Source organism: Lissotriton helveticus, chromosome 2_2 (genome assembly GCF_964261635.1).
Source record: "Lissotriton helveticus chromosome 2_2, aLisHel1.1, whole genome shotgun sequence".
In the NCBI taxonomy this organism is placed as follows: Eukaryota; Metazoa; Chordata; class Amphibia; order Caudata; family Salamandridae; genus Lissotriton; species Lissotriton helveticus.
In genome coordinates this window covers 316,630,801-316,644,775 of record NC_136060.1, presented here as the reverse complement: position 1 = coordinate 316,644,775, position 13,975 = coordinate 316,630,801, and positions in this window count along the sequence as shown.

Below are 13,975 nucleotides of genomic sequence, written 5' to 3'. Positions count from 1 at the left end.
TAGGCCAGGGCCCCGGGTCAGCCAAGCCTGCTACCATTGCCAGAAACCCGGGCACTATGCCAATGACCCCCGCTGACCCTTGTTCCAGAAGCCTGCCGCTGCAGGGCCCCCAGTGCGCCACATCACCTCCGTAGCCCTAGAAGAGGAGGGGGAGGAAGAGTTCGAGGGAGCTGAACCCGCAGCTATGATGTTAGTCTCCTTGGGTGATAGGGAGATGGTCCCCGGAGCTCCCCTACCCGACAACAAAGAGAAGTACCGGCAGCAGGTGACTATCAATGGCCATCACATAGGGGCGCTCCGAGACACTGGGGCCAGTATCACCGCCGTCAAACGGCACCTCGTCACCGAAGCCCAGATTGTTCCCCACATCTCCTGCAGGGTGATCGCAGCCGATAACTCTGTCCGCACCTGCCGGATAGCTCAAGTCCCGTTCGAATGGGGGGGCGTCTCTGGAGAGTTACGAGTGGCGGTCCGCTCCGACATGCCGGTGGACTGCCTGCTCGGCAACGATCTAGAGAGCTCCCCATGGCAGCGGGTTGAGAAAAGGACCCACTTAGAGATGGTGGGCCTACCCGAGTGGGCCTGTGTGAGTACCCGGTCGATGACCGCCCGAAGGACCGCCCCCGAAGGGGTGACCTTAGAGGCAGCCCCGGCGACCCCCGAGGACCCCGAGGTCCCTGGACCCTTTGAGAACCCTGAGCTATTCCCCGGGGAGAGCTTCCCCCTCGACGCAGGGCCCCTCGGCCCCGACGTCGAACCAACCCCGAGCTTGGGCGACCTTCCTGAGCTGGCCCAATGGCGCCAGGAAGGGGGACCGTCCCGAGAAGAGTTCTGCCTAGAGCAGACATCCTGCCCATCCCTGGTGGGGCCGCGGCAGCAGGCCGCCGCCCAGGCCGCCGGTGACCAGTCCGGCTCCCACTTCATCTATTGGGAAAACGGCCTATTATACAGCGAGCAAAAGTCCGCCGAGCTAGGGTCCGGCCGAGTGCTGGTGGTCCCCCTACGCTTCCGCGGCTTTCTCCTGAACCTGGCCCATGACGTGCCCCTGGCGAGACACTTGGGACAAGACAAAACGTACCAGCGCCTGGTCACCCACTTCTACTGGCCGGGCATGCGCTCCGATGTGGAGGCCCACTGTAAATCCTGCCCCACTTGTCAGTCCAGCGGAAAGAGCGGAGGGAAGCGCAAGGCTCCTCTCCAACCCTTCCCCGTGGTCAGTACCCCCTTTGAGAGGGTGGGAATCGACATTGTAGGCCCACTCAACCCCCGAACCTCCTTGGGGCACCGCTTTATCCTGGTGCTGGTAGACCATGTTACCCGATAGCCCGAAGCCGTTCCCCTCCGAACGGTGACCGCCCCCGTAGTGGGGCGGGCCCTCATGGCCATCTTCTCCCGGGTGGGATTCCCTCGAGAGGTCGTCAGTGACCGAGGGACCAACTTCATCTCGAAATACATCAAGTCCCTTTGGCAACAATGTGGGGTGACGTACAAGTTCACCACCCCATACCACCCCAGGGTAACGGTCTGGTGGAACGCTTCAACCGGACCCTCAAGGGAATGATCATGGGACTCGAAGAGCCCCTGAGGCGTAAGTGGGACGTCCTCCTTCCCTGTCTCCTCTTCGCGTACCACGAAGTCCCCTAGAAATCCCTGGGGTTCAGCCCCTTCGAACTGCTCTACGGGCACCCCGTCCGGGGACCCCTCACCCTGGTCAAGGAAGGGTGGGAGACGGCGGCCCCAGAGCCCCCTCCCGATGTGTTTCGATACATTTTGGCCCTCCGGAACCAGACGAGGAAGTTCCGAGAGCTGGCCGAGGCAAACCTTGAAGCCAGCCAAGAAGAAATGAAACGGTGGTATGACCAAAATGCCACTCTGGTCGAGTTTCAGCCCGGACAGCAGGTCTGGGTTATGGCCCCCGTAGAGCCCTGTGCCCTGCAAGACAAGTGGACAGGGCCCTTCAAGGTGGTAGAGCGCAAGAGTCAGGTGACCTACCTCATCGATGTAGAGTCCCCCAGGAACCCCTTGCGGGTCCTTCACGTGAACCGCCTCAAGCCCCACTTTGCCCGGTCCGAGTTGAGCTTGCTCCTCGCCATGGACGATGGGGTGTCATGTATTCCTATAGGTTCTGAATCGATCCCCCTATTCCTGACCCTATTCTGGTTAAACTAACTATCAAGTTAACTAACAGTCAGCCCATGAGGCAAGAAAAGTCCCCATGATGCAGATACCGTTATCTGACGCAGTCACACTACGGCACAGGAACGTGTTATCTGATTAGGTCATAACGCTTGAGATCTAATTAGACAAGCGACATTCCTCCAGCCCCTGATAAGGCATACGACGTTCTCATAACAAATCAAACCTATGACAACCTGGAAAATCCGTGCGGCCATTGTTTTGATTTCACAGAGAACTTCAGTAAAAGAATGTGCTAACGAGCAAGTCGTATGACATCTTTATTGACGCATCTATGTCCATCCTTACGTCAATCCCGGCACCTTTAAGGTATAAATATTGCCGATCTTGCACTATGCAAACACACGCGTGGTGACGAGACGGAGCAGCCATACTTGCCGAAGCCCAGAAGCAGAGCAGACCCCGCTGGCAGCAGCCCCGCCTTCCTGACACGCTGAGAGACGCGCTGCTATCTCCTACCGAGAGACCCAGCACCGGCGCTTTCGGGCAGCCCTCGCAGGCAGCCTGGAATATCGAGACCAGAGAAAGAGATACCATTCCTCATTCATCCTAACTTCCAGGTACAGAACTGAATAACCCCTCACAGAGAATTCTTTAGTTATTCACTTGGCAAAAACAAACTTAACTTAAACTGTAACTTTCTATTCCCGCCCACGCATTAGACTTAGGTCAGGTACACGGGGTAGGCGTATTTAGAAACACCAGTTGAGTACGTTTAGTCAAATGTATATGTGTATGTAATATATTTTAATCATTTTAAAACATCATATGGCTCAGAAACCATATCAATGTTTTTACAGTATTATTTTATACTATTGCTTTTAATGTATGCACTTTACTTAACTATAAGTATTGCAATAATATCGATCCATTTCTCTTGTACGAGAAAAGAGATTGATCAATAAATAACACCTTTTTATTGAACACGCCCGTCTCTTCCTTTTCTCTACAATCTGATGAGACTAAGAATGCACGTACTGACTGAGTAAAATAATTGCCTTGTGCTCACACGACTCTGGAGATACACTCTTGATTAGGGGAGAGCAAAGTTGTCATGTTCTATGGTTGTCAGAAACTAAATCCCTTCTTGTCTAATCAGGGGAGTTAATTCTTTCCTGAACATTCGAGAAAGTTTCTAGCGAACTCTGAGCTATGCTGGCAAACCCAAAACTTAAGTCTAGTATCGACAGTAGTAGACCTAGTTAACGTCTGGCCTAGGCCTTTACTGCTGTAGGTATTATTCCAATGCGCAGAGCCTATTGGGAAGATAGGAACTACACTACATTCCAACGCGTTTGGAAAGGGCGATAAAACTAACGTAAGACATTTAGAGTAACTCAGTCGTGCTTTCTCACTCAGACCCCTTTTCCCAAATACTCCAAAGACGTCTGGAGTGGGTGAAAGGTAATATCCTCCAAAACCTCGCAGGAGGGAACTCCTATGTAAGGTTCTTGGTTTAGTCAACGTTGAAGGATACACTGTTCCAAAATATTGTGCATCTAATCTTTGTTCCATAAGAAACCTGATCTGCAAACAAACAAAATAAGCTTCCTGTCGGTAAAATGTCTGACAATGATGATGAAAGAGAGGCAGTTAGATTAGCAGCTGAAATAGCAGCAGCTGATACTGCAGCACTAGATGCGGACGGGGATATAATACTCATCCCGGTCGCCAAAAGGAAATCTATAACCTTAAAACTTATAGAAAATGGACTGACACCTAGAGGTGGCACAGTCATATTCGTAATTGAGGCACACGAATATCGGCAGACAGAGGTATACTATACATGGATACATTTTCCAGCAGCAAATGCTGTAACAAAGTACTTCCACTATTACAAAATAGAGGTTCCACCCGACATTTACACTCCTTTCGAGGAGGTGGAAGTACCACTCAAATTCCAAGAGCATTTGCTCTTATTTGATGGCGCCCTAATACATAACAATCACATTACAAGGCTCGGTCCTTTAGGTAGACCAGGAGCAACGTGGCCGGTCTTAGCCGGATACACACCACACCCAGACATCGAAGGGATGTCTACTGGAGAGCTGTTAATACAGCTAAAACAATTACTAAAAATTCATAGACAATTAGTCCAGTATGTAATGCGGACTTCAACAATTCAGCCAGCGATTAAACTTCCACAGCTGACCCCTCACCAGGGGAACACAAATAAAATCACACCAAAGAACATCCAATCCTGCCTAGGTAAAGTTCCGGCTAAACGAGAACAAATACCATTCTGGTTGGCACAGAAAATCACCCAAATAGAGGCGGTGTTTCCTGACACCACCCCGCTAGAAAAACACAGGATTCTGACTATATGTCTCCCAATGGGAATCGCACCACACATAGAGGACTGTGATACTTGGGGTACAGTCTTTGCTTCAATCTACACAAAAACGCACGGTGTTCCATCCATTTCGGTAATACCAGATGTGCTAAAACAAATTCAAGATGAATACGGTCCAGAACCAGCTTTAACTCTTGGTATGAAATTACTGAAAGACTTCAAGCAGGTCTCGGCTATATTATTAGCCAATATAAAAGGTGAAGCAGCAAACGTGGCGATCCGCCAGAGGTTAAAAGAGACAGATATAGCAGACCAACCAGCTGAAATTGCCAGAATCATAGAAAAATCCTATGAAGAACTAGGTAGAGATAGTTTAGGTGGAATACCAGTAAAACCGCAACTGACTGAAAGTCCAGAAAAAATATTTTTTAATAATAATTCACCAAAAAAGAACTGGGATGGAAACAAACAATCCAATCCAAAAGAAAAGAAATTCCAGTCCCGAGGAAGGTCTCCTAGGCGAAGGGAGAAATCTCCGAACCAGAGACACAGGTCACCCCAGAGTGACCCCTCTGGGAAAAGATATAACCTTAGAAATAGGGATAATATTAAAAAACCTGATAGATATCAAGACATTGATACACGTCCCTCTCAATCTTTTCAGACTTCCTCGCAGAAATCGGAAAGAAGAGGACGATCAGAACAAAGAGAAGAGCACGCGAAGTCCAAAGACAAGGAACCTGCTCAGCTAAAAAAGAAATTACAATTTCCAAAAAAGAAGGTAGCCAGTATCAAGGTAGTTAACAATGCCGAGAATACTGAGGACACAACTGAAAAACGGAGAGTGGGCTCAGACAATGCTAGACAGCGCAGCAGAAGTGAGCATAGCTCGCAAAGTCCTTATGAATCATCTGGAGACAGTGGACACGAATGAATATCTTCAAGTGGAAACTGCAGACACCAGAGTTAGCAAACCCCACAAGATATACGAGATAACATTACGTATAGAGGGAGAAAAGACTAGGAAAATAAGGGGACTATTTTGGGATAACCTCTCCAAGGGCTATGATATCCTTCTAGCTGAAAAAGACTGGCCACCAGAGTTTGTCAGGGAGTGCCCTCATGGCGAAGAAGTAATTATGCCTGCCTTCTCGAATCAAATCCCGATTCATAAAAAATACACACTTGCTAGAAAGTGGGCAGTGGCCTTAGCACCTGCTTTATATAAAAATCATGTAGGATGGGATGAGGATTCTCCTCCTCACAAAATCCAGTTAAAATCACAACCTACTGCACAAAGGCAGTACCCAATTAAGCAAGAAGCTAAAAAACAGGTAAATGAAATACTAGATCAGCTAGAATACCAGGGGGTGATTGAAACTTGCACCTCACAAATGAACAACCCTTTGTTTCCGGTCTCCAAACCAGACAATTCATATCGTCTAGTTTTGGATTACCGACACCTTAACACATGTTGCAAAACCTTTGCAGTGCAAAACTCACACAGTGCTGCACTAATGAATAACATAGTGCGCAAAAAATACAAAACAACCTTGGACATCTCCAATGGATTCTTTTGTCAAAACATAGCACCAGAGAGCAGATATTTAACTGCATTCTCAGTAAATGGCACTCAAAAACAATTCTGTCGGTTAGCCCAGGGGTACAAGAACAGCCCGGGGGTATTCTCAGCGAGAGTAACAGAATTACTACAGCTATATGATGATGAAGCATTATCTTATGTCGATGACATTTACTTAACAGACGATGACTTGGATACTCACTTGAAAAGAGTGAACACCATAATACTTGGGTTCGCAGCAGAGGGTTACAAATTCAACTTTAAAAAATCCAGAATTGCCCATCTGAAAGTCATATTCTTAGGATATGAGTTATCAAGTGAAGGTAAAAGCCTGGCAGACAATTTCCTAGAGAAATGTGCCGTAATCCAAGCTCCTAAAACACTAAAAAACCTACAGTCAATTCTAGGCTTCCTAAATTTCGGAAGAACATACATTGCAAATTACGCAGAAAGGGTCAAACCCCTTTATGATCTAATTAAACCAGACTTTAAAAGATCCAATCGGACTCAAACACACACAGAAATTTTGAGATCCTTACAAACAGACATGCTAATTAAAACAAAATTAGAAACACGTGATAACACACGCAATCTTGTGATTCGAGTCATCCCAGGGAGATGCGGATTCACATACCTGACCTCTAATGAGGGAGAAAAGGTACCAATTGCATTCAAATCACACTTGTACACTAAGGCTGAAATGAAATTTAGCCCAACGGAAAAAATTCTTACAGCAACACAGACAGCTATAGCAAAAGAACGAGCCCTGGCACAAGGTAAACGAATAGTAATCGTAACACCAATACCAGCCTTAGAGGCGGTAACAAAGGCAAGCATTCCAAATGCTAAAGCACTCCATCCAAGATGGATACAATGGGCTAACTCTCTTGCTGCAACAGACGTGGTGTACAAATTTGATCCTTACTTAAAAACACAAGAATTTCTCCAATATGAATTTGAATGTCCTCCGCCAACCGAAATTCTGCCTCTAGATCACTACGGCTGTATAATATATACAGACGGATCAGCACAACCCGCAGTAGGGGGTAAACAAGCTTACAGTGCTGCGTGCGCGATTGTTAAAGGTCGTTGGCACGAAGGGAAATTTAAACCAACACTCACTAAAACACAATCCCTAGGAGATTGTTCGGCTCAGCGAGCTGAACTACTAGCATTAAAGATGGCGCTTGAAAATACCGATCGAGAATTCCCCACACTCATAGTGTGTGATTCGTATTATTGCGTTCAGTCTTACAATGAATACTTGCAGATCTGGCTTCAGAACGGTTTCAAGGATGCGAAAGGTGGCACAATCAAGCATAAAATGCTCTGGGAACAAGTAGCTCTTTTACAAAAAGAACTACCAAAGACTCACGTGATACATACACTGAGTCATCAACGTGATGGCGTTCACGTTGCAGGGAATTCATTGGCTGATGAGGCCGCGAAGGCAGCTGTGCAAACGGCTTCCGTAGCTGCCGTCACCCGGTCAAAAACAAAAATAGACAGCGAAATATTACAAGCTGTCAGCGCTTCAGAAAAGGATTCGATAGAACCACTCCCTAAAGGCTTTCCAGTAAAATACTCATACATAACTGATGCAAACAATGTTCCTTTTGCTCGAATCCCTGGAGTGGGGGATAGGGCAATTCCAAACATGGAACATAGGTTAGGACTAATAATAGCGGCACACGAAGGGCTTGCTTCTATTCATGCTGGCGTCTCAGCCACAGTATCATTATTAAAACAGAGATACTGGTGGCCACAAATGAGAAGACAAACGAGGAACTATGTTCTAGCATGTGAAATATGTCAAAAAATGAAAGTATCAACGGTGAGACGTCCAGCGCAGACGCCCCTTCTAATCTCGGATAAACCATTAGCCTGTGTTTATCTAGACCACTGCGGTCCCTTACAAAGGGATGGTAACTATAAATATAGCTTGGTTGCAGTGGACTCATGCACGAGATTTATATGGATGTGGCCCCAGCGAACGGCTGACGCCAGAACTGTTATAAAAGATTTGCGAGTCTTTATCGGCACATACGCAATTGGCATGCTGCATTCGGACAATGGACCTGCTTTTAGCTCTCGGGCTTATAAGGAGACCATGGTCAGCATGGGCGTGCAATTGCGGTACTCTCGTCCATTTCACCCTGAGGGGAACGGAATTGTTGAAAGAAAAAACCGTGACATAAAGCAATCTATAACGGCAAAGGTATTAGGTTCGGGAGCTGGGTGGGTCAAACATCTAATAAGTGTCCAACGTAGTCTAAATAACTTGCCAAGAAATTCTCTGAAGGGATTCAGTCCGTACGAATTATTATTTGGAACTAGAATGATTATCTCTGACCTCGACAGTCAGACTTCAGTGGTTAAAGAAAAAAGCTTTGATGTCAAAGACCGTTTGGTTATTTTGCAGGACTTAAACAAAACAAGAAAAGACCTGAGCAACATACAGTTGAAACAACAGCCAACAACCACTGAAGAATCACCACCTGTCCCAGCAAGACCTGTCTGGATTCCAAAAGTCGGGGATCTAGTCAGGGAGAAGATCGCGGTAAAGAAGGAATTTGGGCCTTCTTACAGAAAAGCAGTTCCTGTCTTGTCTGTCAACGGGACAAGATCAGTTGTACTACCGCCACTTGCTGGTAAAAAGGAGAACCGAGTTGTATCCATCGACCTGGTAAAACCACAACATGTGGCCGATAACAAACAGTAGGCCAAGTGGACTCCCAATAAGTAGCAGAACACCAAGGTTTGCTACCAGTACAGAGGTCCTAACAAAGAGGCTCATCACATTCGAAACGCCTACAGAAGAACAACAAGGACTATGCAACAATGCAACAGAACTCAGACCTCTGAAAACCCAAATAAAAACATTTAGCAGAGACACACCAATCTATAATGAAGTACCAGGTGACAATTCAAGAAACAAAAATCCTGAAGCAATTGGAACAATTGACAGAACTGCATCCGGCTACTTCATAAACTTCGATGATTCCTCTGAAAGCCTCAGTGAATCAAAGACACAGCCATCATCAAAATCCTTTAAAGACAAAGCTAAGGAACTTTTGAACCAACTGAAAGAAACATATCTGATTTCTCCATGGATTGAATTTTGGGTGGGTTTTGGTGCATTTATCCTCATACTTTGGCTCATCATGGTATTAACTTTGGGACGCTTCATTGAGGGAAAATATGCTAAAATGGACACAGCAAGTCAGAACATCAACTTGGTCCTCAAACCACACACATCTTCACACGTCGAGAAAAGAGAACTTTCTTCAGCCAACTTCACAGCCAATCCTATACCTGGTGGGGTAGCCTGGGACAACACTGACTATGAAATTTATGGTCCGGTCGAGATCCTGAAATATCCACACCAAATCAAGATCTCCTTGAGTGACTTTGCAAAACCAAACTCATTTGCTGATGATTGGGACTTCGAAAGCATTAATAACATGATGTCTGACTTAGTAATGTCTGCTAAATTTACAAAACATGATTATCTGCAAGGTTCTACAAATTATGATAGTATGTATTGCTATAACCACTATGGTAACCATTTTTTACATAAATCTGCACAACCTAGAAATGTTTTAAACTATAATCAATGGGAACATTGTGCAACACCTCCAAAAGGGAGCTCAAGAACCGTTTACGACAAATATTCATATTTTTCAGGTTTTAACACAAGTAATGCTGAAACATTCTATTTTAAATTGTCAAACAAGACAGGGATGAAAACCATGATAACCAACACAAAGTTGATATATTCAGATTCATTCTTCGAAGAAATGAATACTTTTGGATTTGATTATTGGGACAAAAATGTTGATTTGAAAAGTGTTTGGGGTACAAAAGAATGGCAAGTACAGGGTTTAGAAGCTTTGTTTAGAGCTTGCATGATCCCAGAACAAATGATATTTTTAAATGACACTGTTCAACAAACCACCTGTCTTGGCCTAGCCAAAATCAAAGATTTAAATAAACCGTCTATTCCAAAGCCAACAATGTTTAGCAATAGCTCTGATACGGATGAAGAGATAGACGTAAACCATATATTAAACCAAAACAGAACACATCCTGATTGGAAACAATGGTTAATCTGGCCCACAGATACAAATAACTGTCAAGACAGATTCCTGAATAAAACACAGGGGTTCAAAATGACCAGGCCAGACCCTAGATATCCCCAAAGACATCACCCAGGGATAATAACAACCTACAGTGTGGGCAAATTATGCCTTCAGTGGCTACAAACTTCCACACTGCCTGAAATTAAGCAACACCTAACTTTACTTACTGATGGTGCTGACTTGCGTGATTTCATAATGGGACCACGCAAACAGCGTCAAAAGCGTTTCATAGCAGCCTCTGTATATGCAGCATACAATGAGGCCTGGAAGGTTAATCAAATTGAAACAGCAGAAAGAATACGGGAAATTGACCGTATTAATTTGGAAAAATCACTTTCTGTAGTGGACAATGGGTTAATGACTCTGTCCTCCAGAATTTTTTCATTGGACAGCATTGTGTCTTCAGCAATCGATATATTATCGCAAGACTTACTGTTATTACAACATGGTCAGTCACAATTGCGTTCTATTGTACAGCTTGGCTGGACGTTACAAAATCTGCGTTCAGGCTATGTGCCTTGGCGTTTAATCAACACAACGTCACTATTCCAAATCTTTAACCTTACTGATAGACAAATCGGTATGGCGCAAAAGGGTGCTGATTATACAATCTTGGCGGAAAGAAGGAGTTAGGTCCTGATTGGGACTGAGGAGGGGCTGGACCATAATCTAATGGAGGAAAAAAGAAGATGCCCACACCTCAAAATAGTACACAATTATTCGAAGAAGGCACGTGTAACTGAATTGCACATGTGAAGGTACATTTATTTATACCAATTACTACTATTTTTTGAAATTTTTTTGGCAAAATGTTTTTTTCAAAAGCAGAAAAAGGGGGAGAACCCACACAATCAACACAATGGTTATACAAATACAAACAATAATTATACACAATGGCAATTGATGAGATACATAAGAACACAAAGGGAATATTCACACATTTAGTAATTCATGGTTAAAATGAATGCCTGTTTTGAAACCACCAAAGCGAAGTGAAAAAGGGGGCAAGAGCATGCACAATGTCCATTAGCATAGATACATTTAATGTATTACTGTACTCTTGCGTAATGCCGTTCGCAAGAGTACAGTAATACATTAAATGTATCTATGCTAATGGACATTGTGCATGCTCTTGCCCCCTTTTTCACTTCGCTTTGGTGGTTTCAAAACAGGCATTCATATTTAACCATGAATTACTAAATGTGTGAATATTCCCTTTGTGTTCTTATGTATCTCATCAATTGCCATTGTGTATAATTATTGTTTGTATTTGTATAACCATTGTGTTGATTGTGTGGGTTCTCCCCCTTTTTCTGCTTTTGAAAAAAACATTTTGCCAAAAAAATTTCAAAAAATAGTAGTAATTGGTATAAATAAATGTACCTTCACATGTGCAATTCAGTTACACGTGCCTTCTTCGAATAATTGTGTACTATTTTGAGGTGTGGGCATCTTCTTTTTTCCTCCATTAGATTATACAATCTTGAGCATTGAAAAACTAGAAAGATTACCAATGACAATGTCAGAACGACCTGTCAGTGAATGGATAATCCACGGAATCATAAATATTCCAATCTCAACCTTCAGGTTTCAATACTGCCAAAAATATATACAGGCTGGCATGTACGAGAAATTGGGGAAGGGGTACCTTAAAACAACTTGGAACCTGCCCTATTCACATGCATGTGTCAGTAATAAAGGACAGAAAGTGTTTCCTAGTGGCAACAATTGTGCCATGTCACTAAGCGGCACGCTTCTGTGTAACGGAATTAGTTTGCATGGAGCCTGTGAAGGGAATTCATACAACCTTTCATGTCACCAGCAAGGCGCACCTGCAACTGAAATAGAACCATTCTTTCAAAGACTCTATAATGGGAGTTACATTCTTATTGTAGACCGCAAATGTTGTAGTCTTATGCCCGGGACTCCTTATCTAGTCACTACGACTGCGAAGGTCAAGTGCTGTGGACGTTCTTTGTTCCCCAGCTCCTTTCCAGACAGGGAGGCAAGGGCATGGCCCAGTTTGAAAATTACTTCTATTCGAATAGATACTTTAAGCAGAATGAAAACAGTGCTTCTTCAGACGCCTACAAGGCTCACGTCATCAAAAGAAACGTATGATCTACAAGTCGCAAGGACGACTGCAGAGATACATACATTATTATCGACTAATTCCCCCGTACATTTCGCGGAAATCCTGAGCGAAATCTTAAATATTTCTGATACCACTGGGGTCTCAAAGGTATTTAAGACAGTATTTTCGATGGCATTAACACCATTCAAAGCCATACTGGGTATTTTTCCAGATTTCGTCCATTCGATTTTTGGCGGACTTCCCCTGATCCTGGGACTAATTGCAGGAATCCTATTCTTAGTCCTTATTTTTCGTTATGGCAACCCATGTCACAGATCAAACTCTCGCGACAATGGAAGAAACAATCCTAGCCATTGGATACCGGGACCGGATATCAAAAATCCTGGGACTCTCCCGGCTTAGAGACCTGAACATGACTTGGTTTCTATCATTTCGACCAATGTGGCAAAGGTGTGTTTTACCTGTCTTGAGGTGTCTGCTATGCGGAGAAGAATGCGTGTTAGACACCTGTCTGACGCTACAATCGGATGCGCCAGTGGATGCAGATACATTGTTGGTTCCTACCAAGGTTCACGCTTTGTGCTGCCCTCAAAGGCTGCCAATCCTGATGACGGCATTCGTGGAATCTTCACCACTACGATTGAAGAGTAGTGAAGTTCAAGATGAAAGCAGCATCGATCAGGTACGACCTTCTGTCAGCAATCATGCGCACGAATGCATGGTTACACCTATTTCCGACTTAGTGGAACTTTCCCATGAAGCTGTTGACAGTTTTTTCGAAAGCCTTAATGATATGATGTTCTCTCCAGAACAGAAATAGAGACTTTTGAGCAAGCTCGCACACGGCGTTCCCTGAATTCGGCCTTCAACTTTAAAAATAAAGTCACATGAACAATTTTTCCCACCAGTTCACGGACAACAATTTTTTTGCAGCCCCAAATTATTTTTTACAAAATTTTCGGGACACTTATCTTCTGCTTAAAGTAAGAAACTATTCCTAGAGAACTAAGATTTCTATTTTTAGATACTTTATAAACTTTAGTTGCCCGCTGGTATGTTCACAAATATTTTATTATGTGATGAAATGGTCTCGAACTTTCTTTCTGTATAGCCATATTAAGAGCCATTTCATGTGTATTTCTCATATACCAATTAAGCAATAATGTCTACAAATGCGTGTTTTCTTTAGCGTTTAATTCATAACTTAAGTGCATACAATATATATGACTGCAATTTTTCAGTATATTTGAAAATTTCAAAATGCATTAATGTATTTTGGGGTGGTGAGGTATACACTATACTCTATAGTATGTTGTACTATGTTATACTATGCATAGATTAGTAAATATGACCATAGTTAGCGTGGAGTGGGTGTCATGTATTCCTATAGGTTCTGAATCGATCCCCCTATTCCTGACCCTATTCTGGTTAAACTAACTATCAAGTTAACTAACAGTCAGCCCATGAGGCAAGAAAAGCCCCCATGATGCAGATACCGTTATCTGACGCAGTCACACTACGGCACAGGAACGTGTTATCTGATTAGGTCATAACGCTTGAGATCTAATTAGACAAGCGACATTCCTCCAGCCCCTGATAAGGCATACGACGTTCTCATAACAAATCAAACCTATGACAACCTGGAAAATCCGTGCGGCCATTGTTTT